Below are 14,177 nucleotides of genomic sequence, written 5' to 3'. Positions count from 1 at the left end.
CGACTGCACACCATTGATAGGCTCGTTTGTCTAAGGGTATGATTAACATTCTGGGTGCGAGAGGTCTTGGGTTTAAAATCCAGGATGAGTCCGTCTGCAGCTTTAAAAGTGCTCTTATTAATTTGTAGCGTGCATCCTGCTTCCTTTACGAGGAGCGCAGTGGGTTCCAACAGGAAAGAGGCTCGTTGGTCTAGGGGTATGATTCTCGCTTAGGGTGCGAGAGGTCCCGGGTTCAAATCCCGGACGAGCCCGCATTCAGCCTTCATTTTTAAAGTTGCATCCATTGATCCGGCTTTCTTTTGACGTCTAAGTCGCACCCTTTTTCTCAGTTCCTCATCTGCAATTTAAACTTGGTTGGCTGCTTAGCTTGATGGGTTTGAGAGTTTGCACTGAAAGGAGGTATGGTCACAGAAATCGCTCAGATGGCAACCGTCTACAGTTGAACCTTGCTTCACATCTTTCGCGTGACATTTTTGGGGTCAACAGTCGATTGGGAAGTTAGCCCGAGCTGGTGGAGGCATGGCAAAAATGAGTGTCTTAGCAGCCATGTGCATAGTCTTTTTGCATTTGGCAACCAAGGGAGCAAGCAGATTTGTGTGGCTCGTTGGTCTAGGGTTGTGATTCTTGCTTCAGGTGCGACAGTTCTTGGGTTCAAATCCTGGACGAGCCTGTCTGAAGCTTTGAAAACACCTTTTTGGAGGAGTAGCTGTCTATCCTGCTTGCTTTGGCTCAGTTGCAAGCCATCATTAGGTAGGACTGAAATCTTCCTACTTGTGGTTTTTTCAGTGTCAATGTCATTTACAGCGCTGGTCACTGGCCAGACGTGGCATTGTCAATATAGCTCATTTGGGAGAGTGTAAAGTCTGATTTATACTTCTGGGTCGAACAGTCGCCGTAGCTACGGCCTTTTCTTCGGCCTCTGCCGTGGTACTCCGGTTTACACAAGCATCATGCCCGTGGACACTGCAGACTAGCGGTTCGCATGTGTACTGCACGTCGACGCGGACAATGATGCAGAAGTATAATTGAAAACCAACGCACAGCGGGTACGAGAGGTCCCGGGTTTCTGGAGTTGTATAAGTCGATCCGACCATTGCCATAGTTGGGCGGCGCTGCACTGCAACCATCTGGGTTGGGATCGAGCCTCAAGTCCCTTACCCTGATAAGCTTTGGTCAACACTCGATTGGAAGGGAAGCCCAAGCTGGTGTAGCTGTGGCAGATAAGAGTTTTTTTTTTGCAGCCATATCTGTCGTCTTCACGACGTCACACCCCTAGGAGTCTTGTTGGTCTAGGGGTATGATTCTCGCTTAAGTTGCGAGAGGGCCCACCTTCAAATCCCGAACGAGCCAGTCTGCAACTTCAAAAGTGCTCTTTTAATGTGTATCTGTGCATCCTGCTTTCTTTACCGGGAACACAGTGAAGAGTTTGGTTGAATGCCTCGTTGGTCTGGGGTATGATTCTCGCTTAAGTTGCGAGAGGTCCCGGCTTCAAATCCCGGACGAGCCCGCCGTGGCCTTTGAGGCCTGTTTTCAGTCTGGGGTTGATTCGAGGCTCACGTCCTGACAAGTTTTGGTCAACATTCGATTGTAAGGGCTGTCCAATCTGGTGGAGACCCAGCAGAAAGGATGTGGGAGTTTTTTGCAGCCGTATGTGCCTTCTTCACGACTGGACACCATTGATAGGCTCGTTTGTCTAAGGGTATGATTAACATTTTGGGTGCGAGAGGTCTTGGGTTTAAAATCCAGGATGAGTCCGTCTGCAGCTTTAAAAGTGCTCTTATTAATTTGTAGCGTGCATCCTGCTTCCTTTACGAGGAGCGCAGAGGGTTCCAACAGGAAAGAGGCTCGTTGGTCTAGGGGTATGATTCTCGCTTAGGGTGCGAGAGGTCCCGGGTTCAAATCCCGGACGAGCCCGCATTCAGCCTTCATTTTTAAAGTTGCATCCATTGATCCGGCTTTCTTTTGACGTCTAAGTCGCACCCTTTTTCTCAGTTCCTCATCTGCAATTTAAACTTGGTTGGCTGCTTAGCTTGATGGGTTTGAGAGTTTGCACTGAAAGGAGGTATGGTCACAGAAATCGCTCAGATGGCAACCGTCTACAGTTGAACCTTGCTTCACATCTTTCGCGTGACATTTTTGGGGTCAACAGTCGATTGGGAAGTTAGCCCGAGCTGGTGGAGGCATGGCAAAAATGAGTGTCTTAGCAGCCATGTGCATAGTCTTTTTGCATTTGGCAACCAAGGGAGCAAGCAGATTTGTGTGGCTCGTTGGTCTAGGGTTGTGATTCTTGCTTCAGGTGCGACAGTTCTTGGGTTCAAATCCTGGATGAGCCTGTCTGAAGCTTTGAAAACACCTTTTTGGAGGAGTAGCTTTCTATCCTGCTTGCTTTGGCTCAGTTGCAAGGCATCATCATTGTGGTTTTTTCAGTGTCAATGTCATTTACAGCGCTGGTCACTGGCCAGACGTGGCATTGTCAATATAGCTCATTTGGGAGAGTGTAAAGTCTGATTTATACTTCTGGGTCGAACAGGCGCCGTAGCTACGGCCTTTTCTTCGGCCTCTGCCGTGGTACTCCGGTTTACACAAGCATCATGCCCGTGGACACTGCAGACTAGCGGTTCGCATGTGTACTGCACGTCGACGCGGACAATGATGCAGAAGTATAAATGAAAACCAACGCACAGCGGGTACGAGAGGTCCCGGGTTTCTGGAGTTGTATAAGTCGATCCGACCATTGCCATAGTTGGGCGGCGCTGCACTGCAACCATCTGGGTTGGGATCGAGCCTCAAGTCCCTTACCCTGATAAGCTTTGGTCAACACTCGATTGGAAGGGAAGCCCAAGCTGGTGTAGCTGTGGCAGATAAGAGTTTTTTTTTTTTGCAGCCATATCTGTCGTCTTCACGACGTCACACCCCTAGGAGTCTTGTTGGTCTAGGGGTATGATTCTCGCTTAAGTTGCGAGAGGGCCCACCTTCAAATCCCGAACGAGCCAGTCTGCAACTTCAAAAGTGCTCTTTTAATGTGTATCTGTGCATCCTGCTTTCTTTACCGGGAACACAGTGAAGAGTTTGGTTGAATGCCTCGTTGGTCTGGGGTATGATTTACATTTACATTTACATTTATTCATTTAGCCGACGCTTTTATCCAAAGCGACTTACAATTGGGAATACAACAAGTGATTCATCCTAAGGAGGCAGATCAACATAGGAAGTGTTCAAAAATACCATATATCAGGCGTTGTTAGAAGAGTGCAGGCTAGAAGGAGAAGATCAAGAAAGAGAGGAAAAACAGGCTAGAAGGGAGGATATTTTTTTTTTTTTTTTTTTTTTTTATTGAGTCAGATAGTGTCGAAAAAGATGGGTTTTCAGCAGTCGTTTGAAAGCTGTTAAGGAGTCTGCATTCCGGATAGGGGTGGGAAGATCATTCCACCAGGCAGGAACGTTGAACGAGAATGTTCTGGACAGTGATTTCATGCCTCTCTGTGGTGGTACAATGAGGCGTCTTTCACTAGAGGATCTCAGTCTTCTGGAAGGAGTGTAGATGTGTAGTAGTGAATGGAGGTAGGCAGGTGATGATCCGGTGGCTGTCCTATAGGCCAGCATCAGTGTCTTGAATTTGATGCGTGCTGTAACCGGTAGCCAGTGCAGGGATATGAAGAGAGGTGTAACATGGGCCTTTTTGGGCTCGTTGAAGACCAGTCGTGCTGCTGCATTCTGAATCATTTGTAGAGGCTTGATTGTACATGCTGGAAGACCAGCTAAAAGAGCATTGCAGTAGTCCAGCCTGGAAATGACCAGGGCCTGGACGAGGAGTTGTGTAGCATGCTCTGTTAGGAAGGGCCTGATCTTTCTGATGTTGTACAATGCAAACCTGCAAGATCGAGCGGTCTTAGCTATGTGGTCTTTAAAAGTCAGTTGGTTGTCAAAGATAACACCCAGATTTCTGGCTGAAGTTGATGGGGTAATTGTTGATGAACCTAACTGGATGGAGAAGTCATGCTGTAGAGATGGAGTGGCAGGAAAGATAAGGAGTTCCGTCTTTGCTAGATTGAGCTGTAGATGGTGTTCCTTTATCCATGCAGAGATATCCGCTAGGCAACCTGAGATCCGTGCAGCTACCGATGGATCGTCTGGTTTGAAAGAAAGATAGAGCTGTGTGTCATCAGCATAGCAATGGTAGGAGAAGCCATGTGCCTGTATGATGGGGCCCAGAGATGTAGTGTATATGGAGAAGAGGAGAGGTCCAAGAACTGAACCCTGAGGAACCCCAGTGACCAGTTGATGAGTTTTGGATACCTCGCCTCCCCAGGCCACTCTGAAAGACCTACCAGAGAGGTAGGATTTGAACCAGCGAAGTGAAGTCCCTGTAATACCCAGCATTGAGAGGGTGGACAGGAGGATCTGGTGATTCACAGTGTCAAAAGCTGCAGATAGGTCCAGCAAGATGAGTACCGATGATTTGGACTCAGCTTTTGCCGTCCGCAAGGCTTCAGTGACAGACAGTAGCGCAGTCTCAGTTGAATGGCCGCTTCTGAACCCTGATTGGTTAGAGTCCAGTAGATTGTTCTGTGAGAGGAATAAGGATAGCTGGTTGAAAACAGCCCGTTCCAGTGTTTTTGCTATGAATGGAAGGAGGGAGACAGGTCTGTAGTTGTCTATGAGTGAGGAGTTAAGTGTAGGTTTTTTGAGCAGTGGGGTTACCCGGGCCTGCTTAAATGTAGTGGGAAAAGTGCCTGTGAGAAGAGATGTGTTGATGATGTGTGTGAGCGCCGGTAGGATTGTAGGGGAGATTGCTTGGAGAAGGTGTGAGGGGATAGGATCTAAAGGACATGTCGTCGGATGGCTGGAGAGGAAAAGTTTGGTTACTTCTGCCTCCGAGCAAGGACAGAAGGAGAAGTGGGGTGTTCCAGCCGTGATTGTGGTCAATTTTAGTTCCTGTATGTGTGGAGCTGAGAACTTATTATTGATCGATGTAGTTTTGTCTGTAAAAAATGTGGCGAAATCATCAGCTGTTATAGAAGTTGTGGGAGGTGGTGGAGGGGGACAAAGCAGTGTATTAAATGTTTTGAAAAGGTTGCGTGCGTCCGGGGAATTGTTGATCCTGTTGTGGAAGTATGAAGATTTGGCTGCATGTACTTGGGTAGCGAAAGATGAGAGCATAGACCGATACATACTGAGGTCGGATGGATCCTTAGATTTGTGCCATTTTCTCTCAGCTGCCCTAAGTTTGGAACGATGCTCACGAAGAACATCGGATAACCAAGGGGTTGTCGGAGCAGATCGTGCTGGCCTGGAGGAGAGAGGGCATATAGCATCTAGACAGGAGGTAATAGTGGAGCATAAGGTGTCAGTTGCTGCATTAGTGTCCAGGGATGAGAAGTGAGTAGGAGAGGGAAGGGAGGAGGATACTAAAGAAGAAAGATGGGAGTGTGAGAGAGAGCGTAGGTTTCTTCTAAAAGTAACAGGTAGAGGGGTTGGGAGTGCACAAGTAGCAAGATGTAGGTCAAATGTAATGAAGAAGTGGTCAGAGATGTGTAGGGGTTTGACCACAACATTGTCTGAAATACAATTTCGCATGTAAATGAGATCAAGTTGGTTGCCAGATTTATGAGTGCATGTAGTGATAACACGTTGTAGATCAAATGAAGCTAGAAGTGAATTGAAGTCAGCAGCATAGGGTTTGTCAAGGTGAATGTTGAGGTCCCCAAAGACTAGAAGTGGGCTGCCATCCTCTGGAAACGAGGACAGCAGCCCATCCAGCTCTTCTAAGAAGATGCCAAGTTGAGTAGGAGGGCGGTAGATTACCACAATGTGGAGTTCGATAGGAGATGTTACAGTGATTGTATGAGATTCAAATGAACTATAATTGCATAGAGGAGAATGGGTTGAGTATTTCCAGTTGTTAGAAATAAGAAGTCCCGTCCCCCCACCCCTTCCAGTCTGACGAGGGGTGTGAGAGAAGGAAAAGTTATTAGAAAGAGCAGCTGGGGTTGCAGAGTCTTCTGGACGAATCCAGGTCTCAGTCAAGCCTAGAATGCTCAAACCAGATTGCACAGAAAATGCTGAAATGAAGTCAGATTTGTTTACAGCTGATTGACAGTTCCAGAGTCCAACCGTGAAAGAGAAAGGTTCAGTGGAAGAAGTGTCGATAGGACGCAGGTTAGAAATATTGCGTCGACGTGTGCGTGTGATATTAGTGCGGTGTGAAGAGACCACCGGAATGAGTTGGAAACACATGATAGAGGAGGACAGAAAGAAGAGTGAAATAAAGGAGAGGAGTACTTAAGTGCGTTGTCGGTGTCGTTGCTCGGAGAAGTCGCGCAGGAAAAGTCGCAGTCTTTACTCTCGTCGGTCTTCACGCGAGGAGGCTGAACGCTTCCGCTGACGCTTCAGCGTCAGCTGTTCTGACGCAGTTAAATAGACAACCAAACAGTGCTTCAATGATAAAAGCTAGGGACGCCTCCTAGGCTCAGTGAGCCGCGAATGTCTCGCCCGCACGCAAAATGGCTCAATAGAAACTCAAAAAGCAACAGCTTCGCACTTGTAATAGCTCCAGAAGGGAACGATATGACAAAAACAAAAGCTTCCCTTGGCCGTACGCTCAGTTATCAATTTTAATGATTGCAATAAAAACTAGAATTTAAAGCAAAAACAATCGCAGGACAAATAACAGAAGAACACTCCTTTTCTAACAGTGAATAGATGTAAATAAAACAAACGAATAATTAAATAGAACAACAGAGTACTTTAAGAAGCAGCTCAAAATTAATATTAACCAATAAGTAAATAGAAACTACAGAGTGCGTTTTAGAAGCAGCTCAAATTTAATATTAACCAATAAGTAAATAGAAACTACAGAGTGCGTTTTAGAAGCAGCTCAAATTTAATATTAACGAATAAGTGAATAGAAACTACAGAGTGCGTTTTAGAAGCAGCTCAAATTTAATATTAACCAATAAGTAAATAGAAACTACAGAGTGCGTTTTAGAAGCAGCTCAAATTTAATATTTAACCAATAAGTAAATAGAAACTACAGAGTGCGTTTTAGAAGCAGCTCAAATTTAATATTTAACCAATAAGTAAATAGAAACTACAGAGTGCGTTTTAGAAGCAGCTCAAATTTAATATTAACCAATAAGTAAATAGAAACTACAGAGTGCGTTTTAGAAGCAGCTCAAATTTAATATTTAACCAATAAGTAAATAGAAACTACAGAGTGCGTTTTAGAAGCAGCTCAAATTTAATATTTAACCAATAAGTAAATAGAAACTACAGAGTGCGTTTTAGAAGCAGCTCAAATTTAATATTAACTAATAATTGAATAGAAACTACAGAGTGCTTAAGAGAACAGCGGCTTAAAATTAATACTTAGGAATAAGTAATTAAACAGAAACGACAAAGTGCTTTTAGCAGCAACTCTAAGTAACGACCGCCTAGTGAAATAGTATTAAAGTAGACACTTACGCGCCGTCGTTCTTTCTCGTCTGAGGACTGAACTCACTTTCCCGCAGTATGGAAAGTAAGCAAACTATTTAAGCAGTATTCTCGCTAGCCACGCCTCCTAGGCTCAGTGAGCCGCGAATGTCTCGCCCGCACGCAAAATGGCTCAATAGAAACTCAAAAAGCAACAGCTTCGCACTTGTAATAGCTCCAGAAGGGAACGATATGACAAAAACAAAAGCTTCCCTTGGCCGTACGCTCAGTTATCAATTTTAATGATTGCAATAAAAACTAGAATTTAAAGCAAAAACAATCGCAGGACAAATAACAGAAGAACACTCCTTTTCTAACAGTGAATAGATGTAAATAAAACAAACGAATAATTAAATAGAACAACAGAGTACTTTAAGAAGCAGCTCAAAATTAATATTAACCAATAAGTAAATAGAAACTACAGAGTGCGTTTTAGAAGCAGCTCAAATTTAATATTAACGAATAAGTAAATAGAAACTACAGAGTGCGTTTTAGAAGCAGCTCAAATTTAATATTAACGAATAAGTGAATAGAAACTACAGAGTGCGTTTTAGAAGCAGCTCAAATTTAATATTAACCAATAAGTAAATAGAAACTACAGAGTGCGTTTTAGAAGCAGCTCAAATTTAATATTTAACCAATAAGTAAATAGAAACTACAGAGTGCGTTTTAGAAGCAGCTCAAATTTAATATTTAACCAATAAGTAAATAGAAACTACAGAGTGCGTTTTAGAAGCAGCTCAAATTTAATATTAACTAATAAGTAAATAGAAACTACAGAGTGCGTTTTAGAAGCAGCTCAAATTTAATATTTAACCAATAAGTAAATAGAAACTACAGAGTGCGTTTTAGAAGCAGCTCAAATTTAATATTAACTAATAATTGAATAGAAACTACAGAGTGCTTAAGAGAACAGCGGCTTAAAATTAATACTTAGGAATAAGTAATTAAACAGAAACGACAAAGTGCTTTTAGCAGCAACTCTAAGTAACGACCGCCTAGTGAAATAGTATTAAAGTAGACACTTACGCGCCGTCGTTCTTTCTCGTCTGAGGACTGAACTCACTTAAGGACTGATTCTCGCTTAAGTTGCGAGAGGTCCCGGCTTCAAATCCCGAACGAGCCTGTCTGCAACTTCAAAAGTGCTCTTTTAATGTGTATCTGTGAATCCTGCTTTCTTTACCGGGAGCACAGTGAAGAGTTTGGTTGAATGGCTCGTTGGTCTAGGGGTATGATTCTCGCTTCGGGTGCGAGAGGTCCCGGGTTCAAATAACGGACGAGCCCGACTCAGTCGTTAAAGCCTGTTTTACTTGAGTTTTAATGTCTATCCTGTAAGTGCCAAAATGGACTTTTCTTACCAGGGGTGCAGCAAAGCATGTCGCCGGGTACAATGAATTGTGTAGGTAGTTGGCTCGTTGGTCTAGGTGTATGATTCTCGCTTAGGGTGCGAGAGGTCCCGGATTCAAATCCCGGACGAGCCTGTCAGCAACTTCAAAAGTGCTCTTTTAATGTGTATCTGTACATCCTGCTTTCTTTACCGGGAGCACAGTGAAGAGTTTGGTTGAATGCCTCGCTGGTCTGGGGTATGATTCTCGCTTAAGTTGCGAGAGGTCCCGGCTTCAAATCCCGAACGAGCCCGACTCAGTCGTTAAAGCCTGTTTTACTTGAGTTTTAATGTCAATCCTGTAAGTGCCAAAATGGACTTTTTTTACCAGGGGTGCAGTAAAGCATGTGGCCGGGTACAATGAATTGTGTAGGTAGTTGGCTCGTTGGTCTAGGGGTATGATTCTCGCTTAGGGTGCGAGAGGTCCCGGGTTCAAATCCCGGACGAGCCCGCCGTGGCCTTTGAGGCCTGTTTTCAGTCTGGGGTTGATTCGAGGCTCACGTCCTGACAAGTTTTGGTCAACATTCGATTGTAAGGGCTGTCCAATCTGGTGGAGACCCAGCAGAAAGGATGTGGGAGTTTTTTGCAGCCGTATGTGCCTTCTTCACAACTGCACACCATTGATAGGCTCGTTTGTCTAAGGGTATGATTAACATTCTGGGTGCGAGAGGTCTTGGGTTTAAAATCCAGGATGAGTCCGTCTGCAGCTTTAAAAGTGCTCTTATTAATTTGTAGCGTGCATCCTGCTTCCTTTACGAGGAGCGCAGAGGGTTCCAACAGGAGAGAGGCTCGTTGGTCTAGGGGTATGATTCTCGCTTAGGGTGCGAGAGGTCCCGGGTTCAAATCCCGGACGAGCCCGCATTCAGCCTTCATTTTTAAAGTTGCATCCATTGATCCGGCTTTCTTTTGACGTCTAAGTCGCACCCTTTTTCTCAGTTCCTCATCTGCAATTTAAACTTGGTTGGCTGCTTAGCTTGATGGGTTTGAGAGTTTGCACTGAAAGGAGGTATGGTCACAGAAATCGCTCAGATGGCAACCGTCTACAGTTGAACCTTGCTTCACATCTTTCGCGTGACATTTTTGGGGTCAACAGTCGATTGGGAAGTTAGCCCGAGCTGGTGGAGGCATGGCAAAAATGAGTGTCTTAGCAGCCATGTGCATAGTCTTTTTGCATTTGGCAACCAAGGGAGCAAGCAGATTTGTGTGGCTCGTTGGTCTAGGGTTGTGATTCTTGCTTCAGGTGCGACAGTTCTTGGGTTCAAATCCTGGACGAGCCTGTCTGAAGCTTTGAAAACACCTTTTTGGAGGAGTAGCTGTCTATCCTGCTTGCTTTGGCTCAGTTGCAAGCCATCATTAGGTAGGACTGAAATCTTCCTACTTGTGGTTTTTTCAGTGTCAATGTCATTTACAGCGCTGGTCACTGGCCAGACGTGGCATTGTCAATATAGCTCATTTGGGAGAGTGTAAAGTCTGATTTATACTTCTGGGTCGAACAGGCGCCGTAGCTACGGCCTTTTCTTCGGCCTCTGCCGTGGTACTCCGGTTTACACAAGCATCATGCCCGTGGACACTGCAGACTAGCGGTTCGCATGTGTACTGCACGTCGACGCGGACAATGATGCAGAAGTATAAATGAAAACCAACGCACAGCGGGTACGAGAGGTCCCGGGTTTCTGGAGTTGTATAAGTCGATCCAACCATTGCCATAGTTGGGCGGAGCTGCACTGCAACCATCTGGGTTGGGATCGAGCCTCAAGTCCCTTACCCTGATAAGCTTTGGTCAACACTCGATTGGAAGGGAAGCCCAAGCTGGTGTAGCTGTGGCAGATAAGAGTTTTTTTTTTTTGCAGCCATATCTGTCGTCTTCACGACGTCACACCCCTAGGAGTCTTGTTGGTCTAGGGGTATGATTCTCGCTTAAGTTGCGAGAGGGCCCACCTTCAAATCCCGAACGAGCCAGTCTGCAACTTCAAAAGTGCTCTTTTAATGTGTATCTGTGAATCCTGCTTTCTTTACCGGGAGCACAGTGAAGAGTTTGGTTGAATGGCTCGTTGGTCTAGGGGTATGATTCTCACTTCGGGTGCGAGAGGTCCCGGGTTCAAATAACGGACGAGCCCGACTCAGTCGTTAAAGCCTGTTTTACTTGAGTTTTAATGTCTATCCTGTAAGTGCCAAAATGGACTTTTCTTACCAGGGGTGCAGCAAAGCATGTCGCCGGGTACAATGAATTGTGTAGGTAGTTGGCTCGTTGGTCTAGGGGTATGATTCTCGCTTAGGGTGCGAGAGGTCCCGGATTCAAATCCCGGACGAGCCTGTCAGCAACTTCAAAAGTGCTCTTTTAATGTGTATCTGTACATCCTGCTTTCTTTACCGGGAGCACAGTGAAGAGTTTGGTTGAATGCCTCGCTGGTCTGGGGTATGATTCTCGCTTAAGTTGCGAGAGGTCCCGGCTTCAAATCCCGAACGAGCCCGACTCAGTCGTTAAAGCCTGTTTTACTTGAGTTTTAATGTCTATCCTGTAAGTGCCAAAATGGACTTTTTTTACCAGGGGTGCAGTAAAGCATGTGGCCGGGTACAATGAATTGTGTAGGTAGTTGGCTCGTTGGTCTAGGGGTATGATTCTCGCTTAGGGTGCGAGAGGTCCCGGGTTCAAATCCCGGACGAGCCCGCCGTGGCCTTTGAGGCCTGTTTTCAGTCTGGGGTTGATTCGAGGCTCACGTCCTGACAAGTTTTGGTCAACATTCGATTGTAAGGGCTGTCCAATCTGGTGGAGACCCAGCAGAAAGGATGTGGGAGTTTTTTGCAGCCGTATGTGCCTTCTTCACGACTGCACACCATTGATAGGCTCGTTTGTCTAAGGGTATGATTAACATTCTGGGTGCGAGAGGTCTTGGGTTTAAAATCCAGGATGAGTCCGTCTGCAGCTTTAAAAGTGCTCTTATTAATTTGTAGCGTGCATCCTGCTTCCTTTACGAGGAGCGCAGTGGGTTCCAACAGGAAAGAGGCTCGTTGGTCTAGGGGTATGATTCTCGCTTAGGGTGCGAGAGGTCCCGGGTTCAAATCCCGGACGAGCCCGCATTCAGCCTTCATTTTTAAAGTTGCATCCATTGATCCGGCTTTCTTTTGACGTCTAAGTCGCACCCTTTTTCTCAGTTCCTCATCTGCAATTTAAACTTGGTTGGCTGCTTAGCTTGATGGGTTTGAGAGTTTGCACTGAAAGGAGGTATGGTCACAGAAATCGCTCAGATGGCAACCGTCTACAGTTGAACCTTGCTTCACATCTTTCGCGTGACATTTTTGGGGTCAACAGTCGATTGGGAAGTTAGCCCGAGCTGGTGGAGGCATGGCAAAAATGAGTGTCTTAGCAGCCATGTGCATAGTCTTTTTGCATTTGGCAACCAAGGGAGCAAGCAGATTTGTGTGGCTCGTTGGTCTAGGGTTGTGATTCTTGCTTCAGGTGCGACAGTTCTTGGGTTCAAATCCTGGACGAGCCTGTCTGAAGCTTTGAAAACACCTTTTTGGAGGAGTAGCTGTCTATCCTGCTTGCTTTGGCTCAGTTGCAAGCCATCATTAGGTAGGACTGAAATCTTCCTACTTGTGGTTTTTTCAGTGTCAATGTCATTTACAGCGCTGGTCACTGGCCAGACGTGGCATTGTCAATATAGCTCATTTGGGAGAGTGTAAAGTCTGATTTATACTTCTGGGTCGAACAGTCGCCGTAGCTACGGCCTTTTCTTCGGCCTCTGCCGTGGTACTCCGGTTTACACAAGCATCATGCCCGTGGACACTGCAGACTAGCGGTTCGCATGTGTACTGCACGTCGACGCGGACAATGATGCAGAAGTATAATTGAAAACCAACGCACAGCGGGTACGAGAGGTCCCGGGTTTCTGGAGTTGTATAAGTCGATCCGACCATTGCCATAGTTGGGCGGCGCTGCACTGCAACCATCTGGGTTGGGATCGAGCCTCAAGTCCCTTACCCTGATAAGCTTTGGTCAACACTCGATTGGAAGGGAAGCCCAAGCTGGTGTAGCTGTGGCAGATAAGAGTTTTTTTTTTGCAGCCATATCTGTCGTCTTCACGACGTCACACCCCTAGGAGTCTTGTTGGTCTAGGGGTATGATTCTCGCTTAAGTTGCGAGAGGGCCCACCTTCAAATCCCGAACGAGCCAGTCTGCAACTTCAAAAGTGCTCTTTTAATGTGTATCTGTGCATCCTGCTTTCTTTACCGGGAACACAGTGAAGAGTTTGGTTGAATGCCTCGTTGGTCTGGGGTATGATTCTCGCTTAAGTTGCGAGAGGTCCCGGCTTCAAATCCCGGACGAGCCCGCCGTGGCCTTTGAGGCCTGTTTTCAGTCTGGGGTTGATTCGAGGCTCACGTCCTGACAAGTTTTGGTCAACATTCGATTGTAAGGGCTGTCCAATCTGGTGGAGACCCAGCAGAAAGGATGTGGGAGTTTTTTGCAGCCGTATGTGCCTTCTTCACGACTGGACACCATTGATAGGCTCGTTTGTCTAAGGGTATGATTAACATTTTGGGTGCGAGAGGTCTTGGGTTTAAAATCCAGGATGAGTCCGTCTGCAGCTTTAAAAGTGCTCTTATTAATTTGTAGCGTGCATCCTGCTTCCTTTACGAGGAGCGCAGAGGGTTCCAACAGGAAAGAGGCTCGTTGGTCTAGGGGTATGATTCTCGCTTAGGGTGCGAGAGGTCCCGGGTTCAAATCCCGGACGAGCCCGCATTCAGCCTTCATTTTTAAAGTTGCATCCATTGATCCGGCTTTCTTTTGACGTCTAAGTCGCACCCTTTTTCTCAGTTCCTCATCTGCAATTTAAACTTGGTTGGCTGCTTAGCTTGATGGGTTTGAGAGTTTGCACTGAAAGGAGGTATGGTCACAGAAATCGCTCAGATGGCAACCGTCTACAGTTGAACCTTGCTTCACATCTTTCGCGTGACATTTTTGGGGTCAACAGTCGATTGGGAAGTTAGCCCGAGCTGGTGGAGGCATGGCAAAAATGAGTGTCTTAGCAGCCATGTGCATAGTCTTTTTGCATTTGGCAACCAAGGGAGCAAGCAGATTTGTGTGGCTCGTTGGTCTAGGGTTGTGATTCTTGCTTCAGGTGCGACAGTTCTTGGGTTCAAATCCTGGATGAGCCTGTCTGAAGCTTTGAAAACACCTTTTTGGAGGAGTAGCTTTCTATCCTGCTTGCTTTGGCTCAGTTGCAAGGCATCATCATTGTGGTTTTTTCAGTGTCAATGTCATTTACAGCGCTGGTCACTGGCCAGACGTGGCATTGTCAATATAGCTCATTTGGGAGAG

The 14,177-nt window shown here is 46.0% G+C and overlaps 8 non-coding genes across 8 annotated transcripts; all 8 read left to right on the top strand.

Annotated features, from left to right (window-relative positions):
- Positions 1-179: 179 nt before the first annotated feature.
- Positions 180-251, top strand: trnap-agg (transfer RNA proline (anticodon AGG)). The gene has a single exon. It is a non-coding gene; the product is annotated as a tRNA-Pro (tRNA).
- Positions 252-1,842: 1,591 nt separating this feature from the next.
- trnap-agg (transfer RNA proline (anticodon AGG)) lies at positions 1,843-1,914 on the top strand. The gene has a single exon. It is a non-coding gene; the product is annotated as a tRNA-Pro (tRNA).
- Positions 1,915-9,236: 7,322 nt separating this feature from the next.
- On the top strand, positions 9,237-9,308 carry trnap-agg (transfer RNA proline (anticodon AGG)). The gene has a single exon. It is a non-coding gene; the product is annotated as a tRNA-Pro (tRNA).
- Positions 9,309-9,643: 335 nt separating this feature from the next.
- On the top strand, positions 9,644-9,715 carry trnap-agg (transfer RNA proline (anticodon AGG)). The gene has a single exon. It is a non-coding gene; the product is annotated as a tRNA-Pro (tRNA).
- Positions 9,716-11,099: 1,384 nt separating this feature from the next.
- On the top strand, positions 11,100-11,171 carry trnap-agg (transfer RNA proline (anticodon AGG)). The gene has a single exon. It is a non-coding gene; the product is annotated as a tRNA-Pro (tRNA).
- A 282-nt stretch (positions 11,172-11,453) lies between these two features.
- Positions 11,454-11,525, top strand: trnap-agg (transfer RNA proline (anticodon AGG)). Its single transcript has one exon. It is a non-coding gene; the product is annotated as a tRNA-Pro (tRNA).
- A 335-nt stretch (positions 11,526-11,860) lies between these two features.
- trnap-agg (transfer RNA proline (anticodon AGG)) lies at positions 11,861-11,932 on the top strand. Its single transcript has one exon. It is a non-coding gene; the product is annotated as a tRNA-Pro (tRNA).
- Positions 11,933-13,523: 1,591 nt separating this feature from the next.
- trnap-agg (transfer RNA proline (anticodon AGG)) lies at positions 13,524-13,595 on the top strand. Its single transcript has one exon. It is a non-coding gene; the product is annotated as a tRNA-Pro (tRNA).
- Positions 13,596-14,177: the final 582 nt, after the last annotated feature.

The sequence above is a fragment of the Garra rufa genome, chromosome 2, assembly GCF_049309525.1.
Source record: "Garra rufa chromosome 2, GarRuf1.0, whole genome shotgun sequence".
Taxonomy (NCBI): Eukaryota; Metazoa; Chordata; class Actinopteri; order Cypriniformes; family Cyprinidae; genus Garra; species Garra rufa.
The sequence above is the reverse complement of the archived record's forward strand: the minus strand, read 5'-3'. Positions and strand labels throughout refer to the sequence as shown.